This window comes from Amblyomma mixtum, chromosome 3 (assembly GCF_055824585.1).
Source record: "Amblyomma mixtum isolate Tamu chromosome 3, ASM5582458v1, whole genome shotgun sequence".
NCBI classification, from domain to species: domain Eukaryota; kingdom Metazoa; phylum Arthropoda; class Arachnida; order Ixodida; family Ixodidae; genus Amblyomma; species Amblyomma mixtum.
Window position 1 is genome coordinate 405,328,390 of NC_143014.1, and position 6,703 is coordinate 405,335,092.

Sequence of the window (6,703 nt, forward strand, 5' to 3'; positions counted from 1 at the left end):
AGTGCGGCCAAAGGCTGAGGGTTCCCCTGTTGCGCCGTTAATCGTCGCAGCATATCGAATTGCCTCCGCGAGCTGGTGTCTTCCTCCATCCTTTGGCATAGCGAAGCCCACTGCCGTCGGTACAATTTGTGAGAGTGGCGCCGCGCGGCTGCGTCCAGGCGGTTGTAAACGGTCCAATCGGCCGCTCGGTCGGTTCGTCGCGCCCTGTTTTCTGCGCGGTCGCTTTTCTCGCGCAGACCGAGCAGCTTGATGTCAGGTGTAGGCTGTACTGCCCGCACCTCTGCTCGTCTGGCGGCTGCGAGGGCGCTCCGAACCAGACTCGAGAAGAAGTCGGCTCCAGTGGCGGCCGCTTCATCGACCGCCTGCCTGAACGCGCTCCAGTTGACGATGGAGTAGGTTCTTTTGGCGCGGGCCTCCGTAGCAGTGGGCTCAATTAGGATGGAGTAATGATCTGAGCCCCAGAGTGATGGTGATCGACGCCATGTCGCCTCTATCCCTCTGGATGCGAAGGCAACGTCGATGCAGGAGCCGGGTGTTCCGCGTCGTCGAAAGGTGGGCTCGCCGGTGTTCAAAGGGGTGAGTCCCAGCTGCGTTGCTGCGTCGTGCAGGTCGTCCCTCGCGCGGACTATCGCACACTGCCCCACGCACTGTGATGGGCATTAAAATCACCACAGATGATCTGGAACGGGGCACAACACGAGGAAACCGCACGAAAACACAGCGCGTTCCACGCGGCAGCTGGGCGCGCATAAACACAGGCCACCGACGTGTCAACACCACCGACGCGCACTGTCTCCACCACGCACTCCTGGGCATCGCTTGTCGCCGCCGCCGAACCGACGAGTGTATGCAGAACGTCACTGCGCACGTAAATCGCGCACCGCGATTTCCCGGGGTGATGAGCACGGTCACAACACGGCACTGCAGCACAGGTGGGTTCCTCGCACGTTGTTGGAGAGTGATATCCAGTGTAGCCAGACAGTCGCATCTGGGGCTCCACGTCTTGGAAACGAACGTACGTCTCTTCCAACGCGATAACCTCCGGTGTGTCCTCCGCGATGCGGACTCGCAGCTCAGGGTATCGCGCCGCAAGAGAGCGCACATTCCACTGCAGGATGGATGGGATGCGGGGGGGGAGCCCGGCGACTAGCCATGATGCTGGCCTATCCGTGCGGGGGCCCCTGCGGCGTCTAAGCAGGCCCGTTGTCCATCGCTGCACTCGGGAAAAAGGGCACTAATCGCGCGCAGCGCGTGTCGTAACTGCAGGATCAGCTCGTCCCGTGCATCAGCTGGGCCGCCCGGCGCTGCTCGCTGCGAGGCCAGCGGGCCGCGCGTCGTCTCCGCCGAGCCGGTTGTCGTCTGCTTGCTTAGTTGGCGGCGCAGCCGCTGGCTGGACCGGTGGCGCTGCTGCTGCTAGGTCAAAATTTGAATGTCATTGAAATAAACTCATTTTCCTGAAATTCTCTTTTTTTGTCGTCGCCGCTTTGCAGGTCGGGCCGAGCACGAGCGTGCTCAGGGTCCTTCAGTGTCGGGCCGGGCTTCCTGTCGGTAGGTTAGGTCCCGGGCCGGGCGCGGGTTCGAAATTGCGGCCCGTGCACAGCTCTATTCGGAAACCTAATCACATTTCCTTTTGTGAAAAAAAGAGTTATGTGCAGAGTTTAAATGGTGCAAGTATGAAGCTACAATGAAGTCAATTACAGACTTCTGTGCAACAGCTAGAGGAAATTCAAGAGCATGCTATACGTGATGCTAGTTGCCTCAGTCACAATTGATGCAGTCAAGTATTATTTCGTATATTTTTTTTACCCAACAGACATGAAATGTCTGAAGATGAATATGTACCAAACACATCGAAACATCAGTTGTGATGCCTGAAAAAAGTTGTACTGCAACATATAAATGCTCAAGTCTCGATAAGCAGGAATACTGAAGGGGAATAAAAACAGTTTTCTTTTGTTCGGGCTCACGCACCTGCTACAAACATATTCTTTATACATAGCAATAAAACTTGAAATAACTGTTTAAGAAGCCTTTTGGTCAATAGTATAGCTAAGTATGACTGAAAGGAGTCCGTAAGAAATGCACAGAAGCAGGCATGCAGTGTGACAGCGCAGCGCGACAGGTGCGCTTTTTAATCTCGCGCGCGCTCTGAAGAACATGGGTTTATGGTTTATTGGGGTTTTAACGTCGCAAAACGACTCAGGCTATGAGGGACGCCGTAGTGAAAGGGGTTCGGAAATTTCGACCACCTGGGTTTCTTTAACGTGCACTGACATCGCACAGTACACGGGCCTCTAGAATTTAGCCTCCATCGAAATTCGACCACCCCGACCGGGATCGAACCCGCGTCTTTCGGATCAGCGGCCGAGCGCCATAGCCACTGAGCCACCGCGGCGGGTCGAAAGACATGACGGGGACACGCCGAGGAGGCAACGCTGCAGTGCACGCTGCCTCCTCGCCTCTCGGCTTCTCGCGAGCAGCCCCGTCCGCTGACGAGGGGTGGCAGGGAAAAATCTAGGGAAAACATGCCTGTCCCCAACCGGACATGACGTCACTAAAAGTCACGTGACCTATGACGTCACGCGTATGACGTCATATTTTTTGACCAATCAGCGTTTCCAGCCTACCTACCCGCAAACGCTTGTGCACGTAGCGTCCCACGTTGCGTACGCTACGCTATGCTTTATAGCGGACGGGCGTCCGCAACGCCCGGCTAGATACGTTGCGTTCTGCGCATGCGCATTCGTTACCCGCGGTGTCGTTGCGTACGCAAGCTCACTGCGTACGTCGGCGCCCTGCTCGCCCACTTCGAAATAAATACATGTCGGTGCTGGATTCCTCGACGCGATAGCTCGCTCAAATGGTAGCGGTTCGCTTTTATTTCGCACACTCTCGCCCAAGCGCAGAGGTATAAGCGATAACTAGCCCCTGCTTTTCAGATAATTAAACGATTTTCACGCTCTTAGGCCTAACTAAATGTAGTGTGTTTTCCTCGCAGGAAAGACACTTGCGCAGCAGTTCTCTAGCTTTTAGTCACTGGTAACATTTTCTTCTATTTGCATAGCTTTTCTTCTTGAAACGAAAAAAAAGGGCTCACAATGCACCCATCGTTCCCTGCCGCGGCGGTTGAATTTCGATGGAGGCGAAATTCTTTAGGCCCGTGTGCTGTGCGATGTCAGCACGTTAAAGAACCCCAGGTGGCCAAAATTTCCGGAGCCCTCAACTACGGCGTCCCTCATAGCCTGAGTTGCTTTGGGACGTTAAACCCCAATAAACCAAACTAAACCAATCACAATGCGCCCACCCTAGTATAATTATGGATGAAAATTTCTTAAGCCAATCATTGATGTGCTTGACGTCTTGTCACTAGATGGCGCTACTGTTTACACGTGCCCCTGAGGGGCGCTACGGCACGGCCAACTAAAAGTGTCGTGTTTACACTATTTACAGCGTACGAAACGCAGTAAGCGATGTGTACGCAAGCTTACTGCGCACGCCGAACTATAAGGGTCTATTGTGAACGCTTGCTTTTGCGATTATTCCGCGGTCTCAAGGTATGCCGCTCTCTCGTGTTGGCCTTAGCCCTCGCTTTCCTTCTGCCCTCGTGGTGACCACGGTGCATGTTCTTAAGCAGAGGTTTAAAGGGGCCATGACAGGGTCGTTCTTCATAATGCAGTTTTGTACTTCAGCAGTAACACAAGAACCGCTAACTGAATTTTCAAAATTTGGGTGCCCAGGGTGCTCTGTTTATTCGAAAAAAAAAAATTCCATCGAAATGGAGGCAAGGAAACTCCTTCCACCAGCAGCGACCGCCATATTGAATGCTCTCATGACGTCACAAGAATATACACGACGCAACGTTGTCTGGTATCGTTGATGCAATGCCTGCAGCGGTCTTTTGTCCCCTGTACTTTCGCGGGCGATCGCAGTAGCAGCCGTCCCTCATATACGAATGACAGGTGCAGCGAAAGCATTAACAGTTAAGTAACATAGATTTCGGCAACGTACCGTCACACTAAAGGCCGGTCCGCCGCCGATCGACGGTCGGTCGGCTGGTCGGTATGCAGATGTCGTCGCTGACGAACTCGTACGTCACGCTGGAACCGACGACGATGCCAGCAGTGCCAACGACCGCGTATCGTAGTAGTGTAACGTGTGAGCTTCGCTGAACTTTTGTAGGATTCTTAAATTTCGGTGAACGGCGGACTGCCGGCCCCTTCTGTGACGAAGCCTATAGGCAGTCCGCAGGATTCATGTGTGCGATTTCGGCGATTGTGGAGAGTAAATTCATAGCTCTTAGCGTACGTAAATAGCCGTCGAGCGTAGTTTTTGCTGCAGTGACCTGAAAGCGACGACTGCTTACATCGCAGGAGCGCGTATAATGAGGGAGAAGTGTCAATGTGACCCGGTCTGCTGAGCATGTGTTGAAGGTCGGCATCCGGCAGCAGTCGTCGGCGTCGACTGTGGACAACAAATTTGGCTGTTTTCATTAGTACAAGTGGTATTTTCAGACAAAGCGATTTAAAATCAAGTATTGCTGACACCGGAGGAAGCAGATACAATGAGCAGGAAGCGCGGTACGTACGCGAAGCGTTCCCCAAGGAGGCGATAGCAACATCGGCTCTTATTGCACTGTTATCGTAGCGTTTAAACGAGTCAAACTACAATTTCTAATAAAGAGTAGATAATATTTAAGATATGAAGACTCCCACCTCGCGTCATGCCAAGCAGACTACCAGTACTGTTTGTGCACAGCTATATAAACAACCTCAGCGCGGAGCTGCAGTAATCGCAATCGTCGCATCCCTGGGGGGTTTTGCGCACGCACAGTAAATGCTATATGATTTACTATTATCTCGAAGCGCTCATTTAGGAGGCGGCGATTATTTGCCGGTGCGGGCAGTGAAACATGCGAGTCGCATTGGCTTTTGCCAGCGGCTTGGTTCTGCAAAAGGGTTCTACGAGCCGAAACGAATGCATGTTCTACTTACACACGCATACATGCAGCGGTGAGGCTGTCGCATTTTGCACTTTTTTCTGCTCCTTTCGTGCCGCAGGCTTACTCTGGTGTCACATTCTGATATTTTGAGTTTAATTACCGAGCCTACCAATAGAGTGCAAGAACAACCAGCGGCAGAGCGCCACGCCCTTGACGGCGCTCATCGGCGAAGGTTTTTCACATACGCGAGCACTTCAGTGCTTCTAAGTGTAAATAATAAAGCAGGGGTGCACCGATTTGTTTCCTCAATAATCAGAAAACAGTCGCCACGAGCAAGACTGCTTTCCCAAGGAACGCTAAGCGCGTGTACTAAGATGGCGGCTCCCGAAATGAAAGCATTGAAAAACATCATATTTCGCCAAGCTAAAGAAAAAAGAACTTTTGGAGCCACCGCCGTCCGCGGTCTCCAAGCAAGCACCTCAACGCAACCAACAGCGCGCAGCAGACGACGTGGGGTGGGTGTCCCCTTGGGACGTCAGCGATCAGAGGTTGCCAGACTAATAAGCAGCTCGCAAAAGAAACGAAAAAAATTCGTTTTAAAAATATCTGCCCCACAGAATGAACAGAAACTTCGGAGAATTGTAGTCGACCGTTTTGGGAATTATATGCAATAAGCAGGGTATGCGCAAAAATAGGCTGTCATGGCCCCTATAAGAAACATCGGCTTTCTGATCCTCTTCTGTATTTGTGTTTTGGTGTCTTGCGCTGGTGTCTGGGTTCCTATCCCCAGGCGTTGGAGTATGGCTCTTCCATCGCGTGTGCGCGTTAACCTGCCAAACTGTGTTTTTAGGAGATTCACTGGATGAATGCAAAAAGCAATATAAAATCAATGCAGTTATAAATTTCCAAACCTTCGGAAAATATATTGCTTATCGCTTTGTATCGTTGCTCGGTTATTTGCCAAAACAAAAGTATAAAATGAGACCGTTTCTTTTTTTTTTTGAAGCAGAAATTGGTTTTGATTTCTACTTATTTTTGCATATTCCTACTCCGGTTTCAAGCATGGCATCGGGCTTGAACTAAATTTATGGGCAGGCAAACGGATAAGGGACCAGTAATGCTCGCTGCAGACAGCAGCGAAAAATTATATCTATAGTTTCGGAATAATGAGGCGCACATCTTTGAGGCAGCCGCTGCACGGAAACGATGAGCGAAGACCTAGTACAAATCATCCCCTCATGATCAGTCCTGAACGCCGCAATATAATGCTCTGAAAGGTCGCACCACTATGTCATCACTAAGTCATCAAGCCTAAATCTGCTGATAGCAAAACTAGGAAGCTCAGCCTATCAGAACCTTCGTCATGTACTACTCATCAATAAACGTATTCCTGTTGCTTGGCCAGTCTAAACTTTTCTGATTAATTTCGTCCAAGCGAGCGTAAAAACGACAGGACAGTCACGCTCACCTTCTGTGATTTATATTATGAGGGGTTAAAAGGAAATAAAAACGCAATATTTGTGTTCCAATTTGTATTCGAATTCGCCAATTCGTTTGTATAGGTTGAACTGAAAGAACATGCACTCCTTTGACCAAATTCAAATTGAAAGCAATTTAGGCGCGCAGTGATTCTGATTAACCGATTTTATAAGAAAACGTAGAGCACTAAAGTGCGTGGAGGAAAAATAAGTGTGACCCGGACGTGATTCGAACACGCAACCTTCTGATCTGGAGTCAGACGCGCTATCGTTGCGCCACCGAGTC

The 6,703-nt window shown here is 50.9% G+C and overlaps 1 non-coding gene across 1 annotated transcript; it reads right to left on the reverse strand.

Moving 5' to 3' along the window:
* Positions 1-6,631: 6,631 nt before the first annotated feature.
* Positions 6,632-6,703, reverse strand: TRNAW-CCA (transfer RNA tryptophan (anticodon CCA)). Its single transcript has one exon. It is a non-coding gene; the product is annotated as a tRNA-Trp (tRNA).